Source organism: Heloderma suspectum, chromosome 4 (assembly GCF_057233095.1).
Source record: "Heloderma suspectum isolate Gila_16-S chromosome 4, 16-S_ref, whole genome shotgun sequence".
NCBI classification, from domain to species: Eukaryota; Metazoa; Chordata; class Lepidosauria; order Squamata; family Helodermatidae; genus Heloderma; species Heloderma suspectum.
Genome location: NC_139461.1, coordinates 8664909 through 8688362, shown reverse-complemented (window position 1 = coordinate 8688362; position 23454 = coordinate 8664909). Strand labels below are relative to the sequence as shown.

Sequence of the window (23454 nt, the reverse complement as noted above, 5' to 3'; positions counted from 1 at the left end):
CCCCTTGCAAAGCCTGCCAGTTACTAAGCTTGAATCAGTTGCTTAATCACACACTCAACCCACAGACGCAGATGAAGCTACACTTGTTCCTGGCACTTGTCGATGAAGCAGGAACCAGGAAGTCAAGCCATAAAAGGACACCGGGGGCTTATATAACTGGCAGACAAAGAGATTCCCTTTCTAGCAAGAGAGAAGGAGAGAAAGAGTTTCCCCTCCGGAACTCCAACCCGTCATTCGAATGGAGGACTAGGATGACAGGATGATGATGATACATTTTTAGGATGGGGGCTGCTATCAGGAGCTTACTAAGCAAGGTTGGGGAGTTATGTAACCTGGTGATTACATACCAGAATCCCCCACTCCCCAAATACTTGTTTGGCTTCTGATCTGGGTAGATTTGGCTGATTAAAAATAATGACACAGCTGAGCTGAAGCACTTAGTTCTAGAGGGCCTTATTGGAGTCTCTCCTCTGTGGGGTCCTGCTTGTGGGGTGATGCTGCCTCTAGGTGTTGTTGGAGCCAGAGGTTTCTATTCCATGATGTCTTGATGTGTGTGTGTTCTCCTTTCCTTCCCACACTGAGATAGGAAGTCTGAGGTAGACTTCTACTCATATTGACTTGAATGCAAGTAGAAACCTCCACACCATTGGGAACACCAATGAAGCAGGGCAATTCTCATGGCTTCCTTCAAATTCTTCAGTTGATTTGATCTGAGAAGGAGCTCCCTCTCCCCATTCCAATGTGCTTTGAATTTGACTTTTCACAGCATTCTGGTAGTAACTTTACCAAAAGTTACAGCAACAACAGCCATCAAAGAAATGTAACTTGGGGGAAGTCATGACCTGGGTAATTCATGGGGTAGCCTTCACAGCCTACTCAAAATGAGAAGGTACAGACCCAGCTGAATGCATTAGATAGTCACCAAATTTTCATTTTGATTTCATCTTCAGGAGAACATAAGAACATAAGAAGACTCATAGTGGATCAGACCTAGGGATGTGCAATCCCACCCCCGTCTGGGTTCTCCAGATGCCCACCCAGGCCCTGCCCCAGTTCGCCGGTCCCCAGACTGCACTTGAGCCCTTTCCACACTCAGCGAGCAGCCTGTACTCACCCCAGCAGCCTCATTGAGTTCTGTGGTCACCAAAATGCGCATTTTGCGAATGTGCATATCTGTGTATGTGGGAAAATGCTCATTTTTGAAAAAAATCCTGAAAAGAATCGGGCTTCCGCACCATCCCTAATCAGACCGTAGGCCTCTCTAGTGCAGCATTCTGTTCAAACAGTGGTCAACCAGATACCTATAGGAAGCCCACAAGTAGGACATGAGTGCAATAGCATCCTCCCACTCATCTTCCCCAGCAACTGGTATACAGAGGTATACTGTGTCAGATACTAGAGGTAATATATATCCATCCTGACTAGTAGCTATTGATAGCATTATCTTCCATGAATTTGTCTTATCCCCTTTTAAAAACATCCAAGCTGGTGGCCATCACTGCATCTCATGGAAGCGAATTCCAAAGTGTGACTATGAAATGTATGAATGAGTACTTCCTTTTATCTGTCTTCAATTTCCCACCATTCAGCTTCATGGGAATGGAAACGGAAGCCTCTTTCATGGGGAAGAAAACGTTTGGGAAATTGGGGGACAAATTTTGGCATGAGACTACCAAATTAATCACTATTCAAATAAATTCATGGTTGAAATAGGATTTAAATTCAAGATGCCATCTACCCTATACCAACCCCCAAAGCTTACCCTCACTGCAATTGAACCATACTGGCTGTGTACATATTTTAATGATAATCTAAGTACATAAAGTACTGCAGGGGGAAAAAAGGGGTTCAGCTCAGACCATGATTCCTCTGTTATTGCTTCTTTGGGGAGCGGGTGTCCATCTTTTGTCTATCCTTCCTCCACCTTTTATTTTGGCAGCATACCAATTCCTTTCTGTGCTGCTTGACTTTTTCTAAAGAGAGAGAAAAAGAAGAGGGGTTCCCTTTTGGATTTCCTGGGGAATATCTGGCTGATGAAGATGCCATGACAACCATTCGTGTGGTACTTCTAATAAAGGAAGGTGAGCAGACAGAAATGGAGATGGGAGGGGAGCCGGAAGTAGAGGGTGGGGGACAGAGAAGCAGATGGCAAAATTGGCATAGAAATGCTGAAGGAGAATGGGATGGGGGGAATGTGCAGAAAGGAGGGGATGAGAGGGGTGTGGAGCAGGCAGATGGATTTTGGCACAGAATAATTGAAAAATGAGTAACAGGAGCAAGCAAGATGAAAAGGAAGTCCACAAACAAATTGTGGAGGGGAGATCAGATATGGAAGACCTGGCTTTGTCCATATTTGCTCTCTACCCCCTACTACTTATACTAGATTTCACTTGTCTCTCTTCTGTTCACATTCTATGTTTTATGTACTCCTAATATAGGTCCTCTCCAACTGCATACGAATCTCACCCAGGAAATATGGAGGAGTTTCTTCCTCCAGTCCATATTGAGGAAAAGCTCTATCATTCAGGCTGAATCAGGCCCAGCACCAGGCCTTGGTGGGCCCCCAACAAAGTGTCACTCACCCCCCCCCAGTGCTGCTGCCACTATTGCTGCCACCCCGCCCACCCCACTTTGCATTATCACTGGACACAGCCATTATGGTCAGTCATCCCCCACCCCTCCCTCCTTCACCCCTTACTGGATGCTGCCACTGCAGCAAAAAAAAACCACACATGCACTTAACCAGCAACTGATGCTTTTGGATAGGAGCCAGTCTACCACTTCACTCCCAACAGGAAGCCACTACATTAGATTTCCCCACAGAATCCAATGCCCAATGCCAGCATTGGGCATTGTATTGTGACAGATCTAAGACTGCGGCTGCCCACCGTGAATGGGAGCCAAGAGGCAGATTAGCACCTATCCAAAAGTGGTAAAAATGGCAGAATCAATGACACAAAATAAGAGAAGTAGCGTGATTGTTTCTCAGGTTGTATAATAGATGCAGTCTGCAGGATTTTGCTTTTTCTGGAATACGATATAGCTGAAGGGAAGATGTTTCTGTGTTGATGCCATTATTGCTGTTTAAAATGCCTTCCCACTTTCAATGCCTCATTCTCAGGCTGCAAAAGGGGTGGTGGTGGACTTCATTACTTATCTGGGGGGGGGACATAAATTTTCAAAAGGTTTGGTTGCAGGGGAAAGCAGCAGCAGCATTCCCTCTTTTTTCAACAAATATCTTCTTAGAGAGTTTGTCCACTGCCACAAATGGTGATGGAGCTACAGCAATTGGCTCCCACCCCTGAAAATGCTGAGAATTTCTTCCCACCCCCTATTCCCCCCCGCCTCTCTCAGTTTAGTTTCTGCTTGCAAAACAGGTGAGTACGCCCTGTTCACAACCCCAAACACAAGTGCAACCAGGACAACATATTCTCTGAAAATGTTCGCAAATTCTTGAACATGTGCTCACATTAGGAATGTCTGAGGGATCTGGTTGGGGGTGGGTGGGGCTCGATTAGCTTTCATTGGCTCAGGCCCCCAGACTTCAGTTCATCCTCTATAGCTGGACCTATGCGGCAAGTCATGCCAGCTGGTGGATTTTCGTTGGGATGCTTTTAAAAAAAATTGAGCAAATTACAGATGTGATTTGTGCAAATTTTCATAAACTTCCCCTTTAAAGCCACCCATACTTTTGAAAAATTATGGCATAAGAGGCAGGACTCAGCCATCCCCTTTGAGTGGCAGCCGATGTGGAAGTGGCCCCCACACAATCCTCCTTACCAGAGGGGGATGTGGCCATTGAGGCAGAGGTTGATCTGTCAGCACATGCATTTTCTCCCTCTCTCATCATACTAGAACCCAATGGGCTGGCTGGTGGAAGATTCAGGACAAACAGAGTACTTTTTCATACAGTGCATAGTTAAACTATGGGCTTTGCTACCACAAGCAGTAGTGATGGCCACCAATTTGGATGGCTTTAAAAGGGGATTAGACAAATTCATGAAGGTTATTAGGGACTACTAGTCATGATGGCTATATGGTACCTCCAGTATCAGAGGTAGTACGCCTTTGTACACCAGTTGTTGGGGAATACGATTGGGAAGGTGCTCTTTCACTCATGTCCTCTTTGTAGGCTTTCTACAAACAGCTGGTTGGCCTTGTGGGAACAGAATGCTGAACTAGAAGAGCCCAGATCCAGCAGGGCTCTTCTTATCTTCCTTTGCAGATATGTGGTTGATAAAGAGCCAGAAATGTGCAGGTTTCCAACCTGGCAACTGTCCATATAAATGCTGTCACACAGTGCTAAGGTGCTCAAATTACTACTTTAAAAGCTTGGGGTAGCTTCTTTTTTTGTTTAACGAGACTTTGTTGCTAGGACAACCAGATGCAAAGGAGGGCTTGGCTCCTGCATCTTTAATAGCTGGGGGGAAACTGGATTTTTGGCTGGTGCAGCTAAGCTCATCCTGGCATGATAATATGTGCCCTGTCTCTCTTCTGGCCATCTATTACAGCTATAAGAAACTTGCCCCCACTACCCAATTGTGGGGATGGACGGACTCACCACCACCTGTTTTTGCCAGGTGCTCGCTGACCCGCCACCGCTCGCTCCCCCCAGACTCACTCCCCGAGCCTCCACGGTCACCCAGACCCTCTCACCAAGTAGCCACACACCCAGTGAGCGGATCTGGCCACTGCCTGTCCCCTTAGCAAGCTGCTATTTTGTGTGAAAATGGCAGCCCAGGGATTTCTGGGAATCTAATGCTGCGTAAATGGCGGCCATAAAGGGGTCATTTATGCGACATTACAGGCATGAATGAACCGGACTCCACCCCCTTCCCAGACTCTCACGACATCCCTAACCAATTGTCAAACCAAACTTTACTTCTGAAAAAATGAGAAATTGAGAGAAAGTGAAATTGACTGATTTGTCCATCTCTAGCAGCACCACACCATGAGTTTGTGACAGCTGCAACAACACCTGAATTCATCTCCCATAGACTCTGTATTGTATATATATATATATTTTCTACTCCTGGTCCTGCAGTTTAAAGCTTTCTTGTTCAGAGACACAACTGCAGGTTGGAGGAGCATTTTGAGTTGCTAAAGGAGAACTTTTCACAACAGGGCAACCAAAGAACACCCCTCCCTCGCTAGATGCATTCTGTATACAACCCAGTGAACTGAAATGAAAGTGACCCAAAATAGCACAGAATGTCAATTTGGCAGGCTAGTGCTATGAAGTGCTTTCAGAAAGATGTTTAGGTGTGGGGGTGAGATTAAGAAAATATATTTTCTCTATTTTTTGAAACCATCAATAATTACTCCTTTCAACGTATACAATCAAGTGCAATTCAAAATGTCTGAAGTCCTGGGACATTCCATTTGCTTTGACTTGCACCACTCAGGGGTGCTACTTGTTCTGTTCTCAGTGTCTTCGCAAAGCGGTTGCATACTGTACTTCATTGTTGAGAGCCCACTCCTTCCAGGTGGGGGTCAGCCTAAGAGAAGAGTGGGTGCAGAGCTCAGGGGCAGAGCTTAAATGCAATGGTTATGGGCAAACATGATTTCCATTATTATTATCGCTATCCACACAGTACAGTTGATTGGCATCTCCCAAGTCCCCCCCCCCGCTTTTTTCTCAGAACACTCATTACAGGGTCAGACAAACCTGTTTTCTTCAGCTATTTAAAAATTCTCCATTCGCTCATTTGGAACCTGCCATCCCCTAATTTTCTCGGCAGGCAGATGAGTGGGCAGGGATCATATTAATGAGCTATTGATTACAATCCACTTATAATCACTTCCGTGCCATGTCAAGCCATGGGAGGCTTAATCAAGAGAAGAAACAAACCAATTTTGCTCATTAGCTTTGCGCCTCTTTTTGTTGAGTCACTTGAACCCAGTGATTGTCCATTATTAGAACTGTGGGATTAATTCAATAATAGAGATGTGAGCCTAGCAAGCCCATCACATGCAGTGTACATTGGCCTTGATGTTGCACTTGAGATAGCATCACCATTTATAACGTATCTTAAGGCAAGGGATGAGATTAAATGGAAATTCCTTAACTTTAATTATATTACTCACACACCTATTCTACTGCTGCTTTTATTTATCCTGTGCTGTTTTTCTGTTCTGTTCCATTTACTAAGGTTTATTGTCAACTGCTGTGATGCGCATTTTCCCAAAATGGCAGAATGAATGAATGCGCATTTTCCCAAAATGGCAGAATGAATGAATGAATGAATGAATATATATATATATATATATATATATATATATATATATATATGTATATATTCAGTACTCACATCTGCTGCTCTTTCTTTGCAAACTCAGGCTGGGTTAGTTGGGGCTCCTCTCAGGTTGTGATCACACACACTTCTAGCTTCAAGAAAGCTAGAGCTTCTTTCTTTGACCTGGAATGTTTGTTTTTGTATTTTTGTTTAGTTTTGTATTTTTGTTTAGCTTGTTTTTGTATTTTTGTATAGTAAAGCCTTCATTGCTGAGTACACCAAAACTGTATCATCCTATACACTCAAAATACAATAACCAAATTAATGACTGTCCTGAATTTCCGAAGGATCAGTATGCACTCCCTGCCTTTCAACAAGATGGGATTAAGTGATAATGGTGAGCCCTTCTGACTGCATTTTATACTGCCTTTCCTCCAAAGAGAACAGGGCAGCATACAGTCAGGGCCAGAAATATTGGAACAAGGATAACTGTTTAGGCAGTGGGCCTCTGTACACCACCACATCAAAGTTGAAAGGAAACACACCCAGGTGGGAGTGAAGTCAGGACTTTCAGCTGTAATTCAAGGGGTTTGACAAAAGTGGGGCACCAACCATTCAGGAAGGACAGCCAGTGGCAAGCACACACACCCATAGTTGGGGGCTCATAAGTAATGGAATAAATGGCTGACAAGCAGCTGCATGGCCAGGTGTGGCCTGTTTCCTGGGCACCCCATGACCAATCAAGCAGATAAAAGGCCTGGAGGTGGTTCTGAGTGTTACATTTGCATTTGGTAGCTGTTCACTGGAACTCCCAACATGAGGTCCAAAGAGGTGTCCATGCCAGTGAAGGAGGCCATCATTAGGCTGAGGAAACAAAATAAACCCATCAGAGAGATAGCAAAAACAGTGTGAGTGGCCAACACAACAGTTTGGAGCATCCTGAAAAAAAGGGAATTAACTGGCAAGCTCAGCAACAGCAAAAAGCCTGGAAGACCACGGAAGACAACTAAAGTAGATGACCGCAGAATTCTGCTCATAGTGAAGAGGAACCCTTTCACAACATCTAGCCAGGTCAAGAACACTCTTGCGGAGGTAGGCATGTCATTGTCAACATCGATAGTCAAGAGATGGCTTCATGAATGTAAATACAGAGGCTTCACAACAAGGTGCAAACCACTGGTAACGCTCAAGAACCGAAAGGCCAGATTAGCCTTTGCCAGCAAACACCGAAGAAAGCCTGCCCAGTTCTAGGGATGCACGAAAGTCACTTACCTTTTACGAAATTTGATTCACGGTGGGGAGGAGCCTCTCCGTCCCTCCCCCCAAAATTCTGGCCTGGGGGAGACGCCCCGTCCCTCCCGCTGCGAATCCTGGCCGGCCGGGTCTGCAAATGGCGGCGGCCATAGCCGCCGCCGTTTGCGTCCCTCCAGTCAGCCGTGATAGGCTACGTAAATGTTTACATAGCCTATCATGGCTGAGTTAAAAAAAAAAAACCACGCATACGCAAATGGTGGCACCCATGGGCGCCGCCATTTGCGTTCCTTATTTTGGCATGTCTAGTCTACGTAAACATTTACATAGACTATGGCGAAAATAAGGGGAACGCAAATAGCATAGATGCTACGCTATTTGCGTTCCCCTTATTTTCGCCGTAGTCTACGTAAATCTTTACGTAGACTAGACGTGCCAAGATAAGGAACGCAAATGGCGGTCCCCATGGGAGCTGCCATTTGCGTACGCGCTTTTTTTCTTTTTTTTTCCAAAGTCACCCGTGATAGGCTACATGACGATTTACATAGCCTATCACAGCTGACTTTGGAAATCTAGCCGTGATAGGCTATGTAAATCGTTACGTAACCTATCATGTGTGTATGTGTGTGTTTACTTTTTTTTTCGCGGCCGGGTAGACGGGGCGCTCCTATTCGGCCTGAATTTTGCCGGCGAGGGATGGGGCGCCTCCCCCCCCAGCCTGAATTTCGGCCGGGCGAGGCAGGGTGCCTCCCCCCCCTCGCCTGAACTTTGGGGGGAGAACCGAAGCGCCTCCCCCCCACCGCGAAGCAAGCTTCAAGAACAGGTAAGGGACTTTGTCCATCCCTAGTTATGGCATGGGCATGTATGGCTGCCAATGGAACCAGGTCACTGGTGTTTATTGATGACCTGACTGCTGAGAAAAGCAGCAGGATGAATTCTGAAGTGTATAGGGCTGTACTTTCTGCTTAGATTCAGCTGAATGCTGCCAAACTGATAGGACGCCGTTTCATATTGCAGATGGATAATGACCCAAAACATACAGCAAAAGCTACCCAAGAGATTCTCAAGGCAAAGAAGTGGGATGTTCTTCAATGGCCAAGTCAGTCATCTGATCTCCACCCAGTAGAGCATGCTTTTCACTTACTGAAGACAGGACTGAAGGCAGAAAGACTCACAAACAAGCAGCAGCTGAAAGCAGCTGCAGTAAAGGCCTGGCAAAGCATCTCAAGCAAGGTAACTCAGCATTTGATCATGTCCGTGGGTTCCAGACTTCAGTAGGGATGGCGGAGAATTCCACCAAAGATTTCAGTGAGGCTGAATGCACTGGCATTCGGCCCCCCAAAACCCATGGCGGAATGGCCTCCCACCCCACCCCGCCACCCTGCGGAATCCCCCCGGAACAAAACTTACCTGGGGCAGAGGTGGCAGCAGTGGCGGCGGCTCCGGCAGCAGTGGCTGGTCTTTCAGCCGGCTGCTGTGGCCGCAAATGGCTGCTGCAGATGCAAATGGTGGCCGCCGTAGCAGGCGCCGTTTGCATCCCTGCTCTTTGCCGTGATAGGCTACGTAAATACTTATGTAGCCTATCATGACAGCCTGGCAGGACGCAAATGGTGGCCGCTACAGCGGCTGCCATTTGTGTCCGCAGCAGCCCGGCCGCGGCTGGAACTCCGGCTGCGGACGACCCTGGCCGGTGGCTCCGCAGAGCCACCGCGGAGCAGAGTCAGCCAGGGAGGATTCTGGGGGGAGGGATGGAGCGCCTCCCCCCCCACTGCGAATCACACCTGCGAAAAGGTAAGTGACTTTCGTACATCCCTAGACTCCAGGCAGTCATTGACTGCTAGGGATGTCAGAGTATTCCACCATGGACTCCAGTGAGGCCAGATTCTTTAGAATCCACCCCCCAGAATCCGTGGTGGAATGGCCTCCCTCCCCCTGCCACCCAGCAGAAGCCCCCCGGGATGGAGCTTACCTGGGGTGGATGCGGCGGCAGCTCCGGCAGCGGCGGCGGCAGCTCCAGCTGGTCTCCTGGCCAGCCACTGCTGGACTGCTGCGGCCGCAAATGGCGGCCATCGTAGCGGCTGCCATTTGTGTGCTTGCAGGCAGCTGTGATAGGCTACGTAAATATTTACATAGCCTATCATGGGCTACCGTAGGGACGCAAATGGTATCCCCTATGCAGGATGCCATTTGTGTCCGCACCAGCCCAGCAGCGGCGGGAGGCCCTGCTGCGGATCGGCCCGGCCAGCAGCTCTGTGGCATGGCCGCGGAGCAGAGCCAGCCAGGCAGGATTCTGGGGGGGAGGACCGGATTGCCTCCCCCCCGCCCAGTGGATGCCCTGACCAGAACTAGGTAAGGGATTTGTACATCCCTATTGACTGCAAAGGATTTTCATCCAGGTATTAAAGGCGATCCTTGAGTTTGAAATGATGTTGGTTTGTTCCATTACTTATGAGCCACCAAGGATGGGGGGGTGTATGCCACTGGCTATACTTCCTGAATGGTTAGTGCCCCACTTTTGTCAGGCCCCTTGAATTACAGCTGAAAGTCCTGACTTCGCTCCCATCTGGGTGTGTTTCCTTTCAACTTTGATGTGGTGGTGTACAGAGACCAACTGCCTAAACAGTTATCCTTGTTCCAATATTTCTGGCCCTGACTGTATATAACCCCCCCTCCTTTATCCACACAACAACCTTATGAGGTGGTTTAGACTGAGAGACAGCAACTGGCCCAACAACATCGTCCATGCATTGTGGCTGAGCAGAGATAATTTGAACCAGGCTCTTTCTCAAACACTCTAACCACTGCACAACACTGTCTGACCACTGTTTCTTCCTTTAGAAAGTCCAGAGTGCCTTACAGGAAGGCAAAGTTCAAGTGGCCACTAATCTAGGTCAAGCTCAGATCCATACGAGCCTTGCTTCAAGAATGCTAAGCACTGAGTGTTCCCAGACAACTACCCATCATTATGTGAAAAATGATTGATCTCAGCCAGTTAGTACAGAATGAGATGGTTGATCTTGAATGTTGCAAGTTTTAAATGTAAGTCACCTTGGGGGGCCCTGTTTGGGCCAAAAGGTGATTCATAATCTTTAACAATAAAAAATAAAAGAAAACGATCTCTGGAAATGGCCAGCACTGCCCACAAACAAAAGGCTGAGGTTATTCGCCGACTGTGCTTGACCCACATCTAAGATTTAAGCTCTGCTTGCAATGTCAGCCAAGGATTTCTCCCCCACCCCACCGCTAATGTAATAGAGACCAGTTAGAAGGGCAGTCTGTCCTACTTGTAGAAAGACCCATTCTACGTTGCGGAGTCACAGTGCCCCCACCCAAGGTAGTGGGTTACTAGATTAAATATCCACAACATCTCCAGGTAGGACAGGGAAAACAAAACAAAAAAGCTGCTGCCTGAAACCCTGGAGAGCCATTGCTGCCAGTCAGTGCTAATAATACTAGGCTAGATTTATTTAGCAGCTTCTTATGTGCCTGTGATGGATATTCTGCAATTCATATAGTGCACTCTACGTGGGGTTTTGCCTAAAGTGACATTATAAAATGAATTTAATGTGGAAGTTCTCTGTCAAGTGAAACAACCAAGGAAACTGGAAGGAAGCCAAACATCTCGATAAGACCTGTAAAACTAAAATCACCTCTTTTCTAGTTATTTGTGCACCTGTTCTTCTTACTCAGAGGGTTTTTCCCCCTGACAAGGGCCACACTGAAGTCTAGCTTAAAGCGGCACCAAGAAAACCTGAGTGGTGTAGTGGTTTGAGCAACTTCCACCAACCTGGTGCACTCCAGTTTTGTGAGACTACAACTCCTAGCATTCCCAGGCTGAGGCAGCATGGACATGCTGGCTGGGATGGTGGGAGTTGTAGTCTAACACATCTGGAAGGCACCAGGTTGGGGAAGGCTGGTTTAGAGTGTTGGAGTATGACAGGGGAGATGCAGACTCAAATCCCCGAGATGTGTAAACCATTCCTGCCCCATCCAACTAGTTTGTTTCTCTTGCCTGAAGGTGTGTGTCTGTGAATCACCTGAGCAAGAGAGAAAACAGTGGCTGTATGGACAGACCCCACCCAGCAACAGAAGTGTAAATCCTAGCTGAGTGTTTTGGGCTTCAAGAATTATTGTATGGGCTGTGGTCCCTGAAGCACCCCTCATGCCAGATAACACAAAGTGGTACCATGACATATATATTTATTGTTCAAACAGTATTGGGGAATAACAAAACTTTGCAATGATGAAACAAGCAAGACACATTACTTCCTACAATAAAATTAGGATGATTCAAAGCATAATAGAAATAATGGCTAGGATCTTCTCATTAGAATTATATTTCTATTCCTCCAGCCAAACAAAGCAGTCAGCATGGAGATCATATAGTTACCTATCTGGCAGGCATGGTTAGGAGAGGTTAGTTAATTAGTTGCAGTGGAAGAGGAGACAAAGGCAAAGTGGTGAGTGGGCTGGAGAAAGCCCAGGGGCATTCTATTCTGAGTTGCTGTGTGCTCGCCATGTGCTCCTGGGACCTGCAATTGAAGGGGCGTGTCCCAAGAGCTGGGACCGAAGGGGCGTGGCCTGATTACTCTCAGCAGCTGTGTGGGTGGGGAGTTTCATTCTGTTTCCTGACTCCTAGCTGAGCAGAGCAGGGGAAGCTGCCCCTTCTAGTCAAGGGGCTATACAAGCAAGCAAGCTCCCAGACAGCGAGTGATCAGACAGAGCAAACAGGGAGAGTGAGCAGGAGGAGTTCAGCAGGGGATGTCGAGCGGGAGGTCCCTAACATTTTTTTAAAAAGATCTTTTTCTTGTAACACACACTTCCATACCAGTGGGACTCTCTTTTTACCCTCCAGTGAATAGGGATGTACAAAAGTCACTTACCTTTTTGCGGATTTTTCATGGCGGGGGGGAGGCTCTCCGTCCCTCCCCCCGGAATCCTTGACAGGGGGGGAGACGATCTGGTCCTCCCCCCTGGAATCCTGCCCGGCTGGCTCTCCCCTGCAGCAGCTCCGCGGAGCAGCCAGCCAGGGCCATCCGCAGCCGGATTTCCAGCCACAGACAGGCTGCTGCGGACACAAATGGCGGCCGCCATAGCGGCCGCCATTTGCGTCCAGCCAGGCTGCCATGATAGGCTACATAAGTGTTTATATAGCCTACCACGGCACCCCCCCCAAAAAAAAAACAGCGTACGCAAATGGCGGCGGCTACGGCGGCCACCATTTGCGTTCCCTATTTTTTGCCATTCTAGTCTATGTAAATATTTACGTAGGGTATTACAGCGAAAAAAAGGGGAACGCAAATAGCATAGTAGGCGCTATTTGCGTTCCTTTTTTTTCACCGTTCTAGCCAACATAAATATTTACATAGGCTAGAATGGTGAAAAATAAAGGAACGTAAATAGCGCCCACTACGCTATTTGCGTTCCCCTTTTTTTCGCCGTTTTATCTTACGTAAATATTTATGTAAGATAAATTGGCAAAAAATAGGGAACGCAAATGGCGGCCGCCGTAGCCGCCGCCATTTGCATACGCTGGGTTTGGGGGGGGTAGCCGTGATAAGCTACGTAAATTCTTACGTAGCCTATCATGGCTGCCTGGCTGGACGCAATTGGCGGCCACTACGGCGGCCGCCATTTGCGTCCGCAGCAGCCTGTCCGCGGCTGAAAATCCAGCTGCAGACGGCCCTGGCCAGCTGCTCCGCGGCCTGGCCACGGAGCGGAGCCGACCATCAAGGATTCCTGGGGGGAGGACCAGATGACCTCCCCCCCCCGTCGAGGATTCCGGGGGGAGGGACGGAGCGCCTCCCCCCACACTGCCAAAGATTCCGCGAAAAGGTGAGTTTCGTACATCCTTTTTTTTTAATTGGAACAAAATTTTCATACATCCCTACATCCCCACACACCTAGGAAGCTCCCTGGGTGACCTTTGAGCAATCACCACTTGGATCAGAGGGAATAGGGGATTTATTTATCCCTTTCCCCCTACCATAGTCCCACTATGATTATGAATCAAGGCTCCTGTGGTTAATGCTAGCACCAAGGGGAACTCTCCTCCCAATGCAACTGGCAGCAATGGGGAAAGGGAATGTGATCTGGAATGGGACTGAGGTGGGGGTAAGGGGTTAACAACCCCCCCATGACATGGCTGTGATCCAGATTGCCTGTTCCTTCTGTGGTTGCTATCCGCTCATTTAAAAAAAAAAACTAATAACCCAGTTGCTGATTGTATGAATAATATATTGTGTAGCTTGGCCCAAGGACAGAATTGCTGGATATGGCTTAGGACAGCTTTCCCCAATCTGGCATCCTCCAGATGTTTTGGGCAACTCCCAGCACTCATGACCATTTGCACATCCTAGCAGGGGCTGAAGGGAGTTGGTACAACACATCTGGAGAGGACCAGGTAGGAATGAAAGATACATTTGCTCTGTTCACATTTTATATTGAACTTACCCAATTCTGCACTTTCACACCACTATGCACCTGAAACTCAAGTTATCCTTTCATGTTTGACTTCTCCAGATGTTGGAATGCATTTCTCCCCAAATGCATCCAAAAATACATATATCAGGGGAAATAAGATTTAAAAATGCATTGTATCTGGAAAATTCCTTGCGAAAATGTGTATAGTGGGCATAAACCTTAGGGAAAATGTGCACAAAAGTGATTTTTTAATATAAACATTTCAAATATATATCAGAGTTCGGGGTAAACTTGAACTTAAATCTGGCAAAATTTTCAGAGTTTGCAATGAACCAAATTTAAGATTGGGTGGACAAAAGAGAGAGAAAAACTGATCAAAATGGAAATGGAAAGTTTTTTCCACCTTTAGCACCAGGTTGGGAAAGGCAAACTTAGGGAGCTGCACTCAGAAACTAGTAGCATCATCCAACATGATAAGGTAACTAGACCGGAGAGCTTCCCTGCTTCCTACTTTTGCCCTACCAATTTCTACTTGTTTTTAGGCATCTCCTGTTCGCTGGCATGGCAGCTCAGGGAATAAATTGCCTGATTCACACTGCCTTTTACCACCATACACGTCTTCCAATGGGACCTTGTTGCTTTATCCATAGAACAGAACAAAAGCATCACATGAAATGCACACAACCCCAAATAAAACCAAGACTGAGATTCTCAGTGAAATGAATGGGAATCTGTTCTCTAAAGAGTTTCTTTTCAATGTTCTGAAAAAGTTGTCTCTCAATGCGAGACCTTGATCCTAAATTGTTGTTTCATCTCATCAACCCTGTCCCTTCATCCTCTTGACTCTTCCAGCCTGTTGAAAACCTCCCGGCAAACATATACAGCGGGGGATTATAATTACTAGAGATCTGCACACAAAGAGTGAGTTGCTTAATTGAAATCAGGCTCTAGAAATGCAGTGGACCTCCTTCTCTTCCCCCCACAGATAATGCTTTTAGTGAGGGGCTTCCCATGCCCCAGTGCTTTGCTGAAGTCACTGAGCTGCCAAATTCTTTTGTCTGTCAACCCCTTTTCTCCTAGCAACTCACAGTCACATCCTGTATCTCCATCATATAGAAGGCTTTTTCTCCAGTCCACCCACTTTCACTTTGGACCTCCTTTCCTAAATGCGTTGCACTCAATTCTGTGTCAGACGTCCTTTTACTTCCCTCAGAAGCCCTGTGCAGATGCTCAAAGTAAATATGTGTAAACATGGGGAGGGGGATAGGGGCTGCTGTTTCAGCCCTGGCCCCAATGTTCCTATATGGATCATAATTCGGCATCATTTATGATCCAGCATACATAGGCTATGCTTCCTTCACTCTCTCTTACCTCTCTTGCTCCTCTATTTGGGGTGTCTGTGTCTGTGTCTCTGTGTGTGTGTGTGTGTGTGTGTGTGTGTTTTCTGTTATAATACCTCAGAAGGCCTCTGTCTTTTGGACCTTCACTTTGGATAGCCCTGTATGGTCCTCCAGGGATATTTGAGAACTTCATTTCAGTATATTTTTGAAATGTTTTGCCCAGTTTGCAGCTTCCAGATTGAACATGGGCTCAGATGTAATCTGCCATTGAGGTCTGTACATTTCTGAGCTTGCTCGCTAACGTTGTGGAGAGACAAATGAGGCACTGAGATGAAACATGCTGAGTGGTTTGTGTGATTTCCACCACCACCCAGTCCCCGCCCCCCACCCTAATTAGATCAACTCAACCAAAATAATTGCCTATTTTTTGCCATTTTTGTAGCTATTGGTTGTAAGAGCCCAGATTTTAGTTGGATGAAATGGACTTCTTTAGCCCTTGACCCAGTTATTTAGGTGTAAAGAAATCCAGATGAACATTCCAACTGCTCGGATGTCTAAAAGCACTAGGGATATATGAGGTCATATGCTCATATGATGGGCTGAAAGAGAGTGAGGGAGACTGACCTAGTAGGTTTCATAGCTGAATGGGGATTTGAAGTATGTATGGATGAACCTGTCAGTTTTGCTTTCTCTCCCATTTGTTTGTTTGTTTTAACTCTCAAGTTCTTCCATCCCATATATGAAGAAATTTGTGGATGTTGGTAAATTCTTATCAAAACTGAAGCCAAACTAAATTCTCACCCATCTGTACCAGCCAAATTCAATAGGGACAGCTATTGGGACAGCTAATTCAGCTATAGGGACAGCTATAGGGACAGCTATTGGGACAGCAAATTCAATAGGGACAGCTATTCCCAGCATGGAGAGGACTGTGGTGTACCTGCCTACCATTGTAATTCTTAAAGATGAGGAGCCTGTCAGAGAAAGGAAATCGCAACCCCAATCCAATACTGGCGTGGTTGAATACACATGATTTCAAAGCCAGACTTTTAAGAGCAAAGCATTCAAAGTCTTCTGCCTGATGAATAAATCTTTCAGTGTCAGTTTCTTCCACATTGGGGGTTTTTAAATAATATCTCAAGTTCTTTCTATCATGTCTATGAAGGAATTTGCAAATTTTGGTAACTTCTTATTAAAAAAAAGACAGAAATACAGCCAAAAGAAATGATCACCCATCCCTAACTCTAACCACTGCCCCACACTGTATGTTTTTTTCTTTGTTTGATTTTTCTGAATCCAAAGAAAGAAAACTGGGTGCTCATGTGGCCTCATCTTTGATGGCAATCTGCTCTATATCTACCTGCCTGTCTCCCTCCCCTCCTTGGTTTTCTGTCTAGTGCCTTTTCCTGGCAGGCCACATTCCTCTCTCATCATAGGGGGAGGATGGGCAAAATAGCACAAGTAGATTTGTGAATAAACATGTGCTTATCATTGGACAAACAGCTGAGATGACTGAAGGTATTGGGAACCCTGAAATTCTTGGCACCAATGTTCTTTCTAGGAACAGGTGATATTTGAGACCGCCAGGATTCCCCAAGCATCGTCTTGCCATTCATCTTGTGCCCAGCTCTCATTCATGTTTGTGATCACTTCTGGCTTTGTGCAAATGGGAAACTTGCACAAATCGAGCAGTGATCGAAGAGGAGATTTGAGCACATTTTCCCCAAACTGCACAATTTTCCTCCATAGACTAAGGTGGGGCTGATTCAGTCCATAAAGGAAATTTGCTAAAATTAGGAAATTTGTGCAAATTGAACTGGGAATCAGGAACAAGATGAACTTGGGCATGTGTTCGACAATTCACAAATATTTTCAGCAGGCACATGCTTGTGATTGCGCTCATGGTGGAAGCTTTGAACGGGGCATGTTCGCATGTTTTGCAACCCAAGATGAAATTCCCATGCATCCCTAGTTCTTTCACAGGGTAGAACTCATTGCATGCTAGTTGCCAGTATTTCTGAGGCTGGCTGTAAAATATGCCTGTTATCACAGAATCATAGAATCATATAGTAATGTATGCGTTTGCAGTGTTAGATGTGAACCAGGTAAGACAAGGTTAAAAATCTATTTCCTTGTTACTTCTCCTGTATTGAGCAGAGGGGAACTAATTAAGCATATTGAGTATCTCTTTAACTCAGAGAGAAAAAGGGGGCGAAGCTTAGTGTGTCAGTGAGGACAACTGACCCAGTGGAGGCAGAGGTCCTGAGGGTTTTTTCTTCTTCTCAGTTTCATCAGGTAGAAGCTAGAGAAGGTACAATTAGGGATGGGTGGATTGCTTACCCCATTCCAGGGGGAGGGTCTGTTGGGGGGGGAGGCAATCCGTCCCTCCCCCCGGAATCCTCCCTGGCCAGCTCCGCTCCACAGCAAGTCCGCGGAGCCGCCAGCCGGGCCCACCCACAGCCGGACTTCCGTCCGCTGCCGGGCTGCAGCCGCAAATGGCATCCAGCGTAGCGGGTGCCATTTGCGTCCCTGCATTAGCCGTGATAGGCTACGTAAATATATATGTAGCCTATCATGGCTAACGCAGGGACGCAAATGGCGTAGCAGGTGCCATTTGCGTCCCTGCATTAGCTGTGATAGACTACGTATATATTTGCGTAGCCTATCACGGCAAAGAGTAGCGACGCAAATGGCATAGCAGATGCCATTTGCGTCCCTCCTCTTTGCTGTGATAGGCTATGTAAATACTTATGTAGCCTATCATGGCTAACACAGGGAGGCAAATGGCGGCCGCAGACCAGGGCAGCCATTCGCGGCCACAGACCAGAGCAGCGGACGGACCAGACCGACAGACGCCAGGTAGGGTCCATCCCGGGAAAATTTTGCAGGGTGGTGGGACGGGACTGCTCCATTCTGCCACGGACTCCGGGGGCCAGATTCTAAAGAATCTGGCCTCATTGGAGTCCATGGCAGAATTCTCTAACATCCCTAGGTAAAACCCAGGGCAGGAGCATCACACTGGCTCTAAGGCTTGTTGCATCAACTAGGTGACAAAGTAACCTAGTGTCTGGAGTACTCTGTGGGGAGTTGGTTATGTAGCTGAGTTTGGAGACTGTTATTTACCTCCCCTAAGTGCAGCTGTCTAGGGAGGACTTTTTTAAAAATCTATTGTTTGCCTTGCTTTCATCCACCAAACAGTAGGATCCTCTGCCCAATTAAACTCCCCATGGCCTCTTTCTGCTTGCTGAGCACAGTACTCAAGAAGGTTTGCTTTAAAAACTCGCTTATGATTAGAATGAGATCACATTCCTTTTTGTAAAACCATACTTCCCTGAATGGATGTTATAGCTACTTCTCTCTGGGGCTTAATTGGAGCCAGGAGGTCAACACTGTAACTTGTCTGCCGTGTCAGCATCATGTTTGGAAAATCGACCTCTGACCATGTACCAAATATCTGCAACTTCCAACTGACTAGTGAGAGCCATCTGTGCATTTCCAGTTAAGGGGAAAAGGTGTAGAGTAGGGCTGTGCACCGCTTCAGTCCAAAGCCCAAATAACGAGTTGAAGCAGGCTGCTTCGGAGGCACCTTCGCATGATACAAGGTGGAGCACAACAGCATAAAGGTACCCCAAAGCAAAGCGGCTTCTTTACAAAGCTCCTCGGTGATTCGGAGCTCTTACGGTGAGTTCCAAGCCATCCAGACAGCCTGGCACCAGAAGTATCAACTTGAGAAAGTTCAGTGAGGGGTTGAGGAGGGAGGAGGGAGGAAGAGGAGGGAGGGAGCTTTGGTGAATGGAAACTTGCAGATTTGCAGATGACACCAAATTGGGCAGGATAGCTAATAGCTAATAGTTTGGAAGACAGAAACAAAATTCAAAGTGATCTTGATAGACTAGAGTGCTGGGCAGAAAACAACAGAATGACATTTAATAGGGATAAATGCCAAGTTCTGCACCTAGGAAAAAGAAACCAAATGCACAGTTACAAGATGGGGGATACATGGCTCAACAACACTACAAGCGAGAAGGATCTTGGAATTGTGGTAGATCACAAGCTGAATATGAGCCAACAATGTGATGTGGCTGCAAACAAGGTAAATACTATTTTGGGCTGCATTAATAGAAGTATAGCTTCCAAATCCTGGGAAGTACTAGTTCCCCTCTACTCAGCACTGGTTAGGTCTCATCTGGAGTACTGTGTCCAGTTCTGGGATTGCAGATGTACCTGAAAGGTTGCCTGCACTCATAAAGCCCACTGACAGGTATTCCTTTCTTCTCAACCATGTGGGAACAAATGATACTACCAAGCAGAGCTACGAAGAAATCATGTCAGACTTTGAAGCTTTGGGAAGGAAACTCAAGAACTTTGGGGCCCAGATAGTTTTCTCATCCATCCTTCCAATAGTTAGAAGAGGGATAGAAAGGGAAAGAAAAATACTCCAGGTGAATGACTGGCTATGAAGGTGGTGCCAACGTGAGATATGGATTCTGGGACCACAGGCTATACTTCCTGGAAGATGGACTGTTGGCAAGGGATGGGTTGCACCTCACAAGGGCTAGGAAGAATTCCAACAAGAAAAAAAAGGTGGAAAACAACTAGGGATGGCGGAGAATTTCTCCCCAAAACTTCGGGGGGCCGAGCACCAACGTGTTCAGCCCCCCGAACAAGTTTCGGGGAGAAATTCTCCACACCCCCCCGCCTCCCGCACCCCCCCCCCGGGACGGGACTTACCTTTGCCGAATGTCCCTCCCGGCGGCGGGTCCGGCCGGCAGTTCGGTGGGTGTTCGTCCTGGGCGGGGGCGGCAGCCGATCTTTCGACTGGCTGCCGCCGCCGCCATTGCAATAAAAGAGAAAAAAAACGCCCCCATGATAGGCTACGTAACGATTAACGTAGCCTATCACAGCTAGATCTGCAAAGTCAGCCGTGATAGGCTACGTCAATCGTCACGTAGCCTATCACGGGTGACTTTAAAAAAAAAAAGCGCGTACGGATAATGGCCCCCCATAGGGAGCCGCCATTCCCGTTCCTTATTTGGTCGCTGTAGTCTACGTAAATCTTTACGTAGACTACGGCGAAAATAAGGGCAACGCTATTTTCGCCACCCTTATTTTCGCCGTAGTCTATGTAAAGATTTACGTAGACTACAGCAACCAAATAAGGAACGCGAATGGCGGCTCCCTATGGGGGCCGCCATTCGCGTACGTGCTTTTTTTTTTTAAAGTCACCCGTGATAGGCTACGTGACGATTGACGTAGCCTATCACGGCTGACTTTGCAGATCTAGCCGTGATAGGCTACGTTAATCGTCACGTAGCCTATCACGGGGGCGTTTGTTTTGTTTTGTTTTAACTGTTTAGTTCGTGGCCGGGCGAGGCGAGGCACCTCCTCCCCGGCCTGAATTTCGGCTGGGCGAGGCGGGAAGCCTCCCCCCTGGCCTGAATTTCGGCCGGGCGAGGCGGGAAGCCTCCCCCCCTGGCCTGAACTTCGCGGGGGGAGCAGCGAAGCGCCCCCCCACCATGAAAAGCTTCGAGGACAGGTAAGTGACTTTCATGCACCCCTATGGAAGGACGGCCAAGCTACAAAGGAAGAGTACAGGCAGGTAGCACAGAATTGCAGGGATGGTGTCAGGAAGGCTAAAGCTGAGAATGAGCTGAGGTTAGCGAGGGATGCTAAAAGCAACAAAAAGGCTTTCTTCAGCTACGTGCATAGTAAAAGACAAAGGAAAGAAATGGTGGTTCAACTATTAAATAAGGAGGCCAAAATGATAACAGATGACAAAGAAAAGGCAGAGGTGCTCAATTCCTACTTTGGCTCAGTCTTCTCCTGAAAGAGGGCCCATGACCCCCCTGGCAAAGGCGAAGTACAGGCTGAAGGGGCAGGATTGCAGCTTGAGATCGATAGGCATATGGTCAAGGAGCACCTAATTACTTTGAATGAGTTCAGGTCTCCAGGGGCAGATGAACTGCATCCTTGAGTAATAAAGGAACTGGCAGAAGAACTCTCAGAACAGCTGCCTATTATCTCTGAGAAATCATGGAGGTCGGGTAAAGTGTCAGAGAGGACTGGAGGAGGGCTAATGTTGTCCTTATCTTCAAAAAGGGCAAAAAGGAGGAACCTGGGAACTACAGACCAGTCAGTCTGACATCAATCCCTGGGAAAATTCTGAAGAAGATTATAAAATGATCATTCTGTAAGCACCTTGAAAACTATGCCGTGTGATTACTTGAGGCCAAAAGGGATTTGTCAAGAACAAATCCTGCCAGATGAATCTGATCTCATTTTTGGATCAGGTCACCTCCCTTGTGGACTGTGGGAATGCTGTGGAGATAATATACCTTGACTTGAGCAAAGCTTATGTCAAAGTGCCCCATGATCTCCTGATGAGCAAACTAGCTCAAAGTGGGCTAGATGAAACAACTCTCAGGTAGGGATGTATGAATCACTTATCTGGTTCCGGTTGGGGCATCCGCTGGGGGTGGGAGGCGCTCCATCCCTCCCCCCAGAATCCTCGACGGGGGGGGAGGCGATCTGGTCCTCCCCCCCGGAGTCCTTGATGGCCGGCTGTGCTCCGCGGCGGCTCCGCAGAGCAGCTGGCCAGGCCCAGGCCAGAGCTGTCCGCAGCCAGGTTTCTGGGCGCGGAGGGCTCTGGGTAAAAAAACACAAAAAAAATGCCTATGCAAATGGCGGCGGCTATGGCCGCCGCCATTTGCATTCCTTATTTTTCGCCGTCTCCCCCCCCCGTCAAGGATTCCGGGGAGAGGGACAGAGAGCCTCCCCCGCCCAGCGGATGCCCCGACTGGAACCAGGTAACTGATTTGTACATCCCTACCTGAGAGTAGTTTCATCTAGCCCACTTTGAGCTAGTTTGCTCATCAGGAGATCATGGGGCACTTTGTCAAAAGCTTTGCTCAAGTCAAGATATATTATCTTTGCTATTTGCGTTTCTTTCTTTTTTTCGCCATTCTAGTCTACGTAAATATTTACGTAGGATAAAACGGTGGGGGAAAAAGGAACACAAATAGTGCCCACTACACTATTTGCAGTTCCATTTTTTTCGCCGTAATTGCCTACATAAATATTTATGTAGGCTAGAACGGCGAAAAATAGGGAACGCAAATGGCGGCCGCCATAGCCGCCACCATTTGCGTACACCATTTTTTTGGGGGGGCATGCCGTGATAGGCTATGTAAATTCTTACGTATCCTATCACAGCTTGAAGGACGGCAATGGCGGCCTCAGCAGCCCGGCCGGGGCTGACCAGGAGACCAGCCGCCGCCACCGCCGCCACCAAATCCGCCACATCCGCTGCAGGTAAGTTTCATCCCAGGGAATCCACGGGGGGGCAGGAGGCCATTCCACCACGGATTCCCGGGGGGCAGATTCTAAAGAATCCAGCCTCACTGGAATCCGTGGCGGAATTCTCTGCTATCCCTACTCTCAGGTGGATCCACAGTTGGCTACAGAATCTGACTCAAAGAGTGCTGATCCATGGGATCTTCTCAAACTGGAAGAGGTAATAAGCAGGATACCACAGGGCTCAGTCCTGGGCCCAGTGCTCTTCAACATTTTTATTAATGACTTGGAGGAGGAGGTACAGGGAATGCTGATAAAATTTGCAAATAACACAAAATTAGGTGGGAGAGCTAATACCCTGGAAGACAGAGACAAAATTCAAAGTGATCTTGATAGGCTGGAATGCTGGGCAGAAAACAACAGAATGACATTTAGTAGGGATAAATGCCAAGTTCTGCACCTTGGAAAAATGCACAGTTACAAGATGGGGGATACTTCGCTCAACAATACTGCAAGCGAGAAGGATGTTGGAATTGTTGTCGATCACAAGCTGAATATGAGCCAACAATGTGATGTGGCTGCAAAAAAGGCAAATGCTATTATGGGCTGCATTAATAGAAGTATAGCTTCCAAATCCCGGGAAGTACTAGTTCCCCTCTACTCAGCACTGGTTAGGCCTCAGCTGAAGTACTCTGTCCAGTTCTGGGCACTGCACTTTAAGAAGGATGACAAGCTGGAGAAAGTTCAGAGGAGGGCAACAAAGATGATAAGGGGACTGGAAACAAAGCCCTATGAGGGGAGACTGAAAGAACTGGGCATGTTTAGCCTTGAGAAGAGAAGACTGAGGGGAGATAGGATAGCGCTCTTCGAGGACTTGAAAGGCTGTCACAGAGAGGAAGGCCAGGATCTCT

The 23454-nt window shown here is 47.3% G+C and overlaps 1 long non-coding RNA gene across 1 annotated transcript in view; it reads left to right on the top strand.

Annotated features, from left to right (window-relative positions):
* LOC146346523 (uncharacterized) overlaps positions 1-23454 on the top strand; it is a 41629-nt gene that overhangs the window by 16313 nt on the left and 1862 nt on the right. Inside the window, exon 2 of the long non-coding RNA XR_014789812.1 lies at positions 8505-8720. This is a non-coding gene — a long non-coding RNA (uncharacterized LOC146346523). The remainder of the gene's footprint in view (positions 1-8504; positions 8721-23454) is intronic.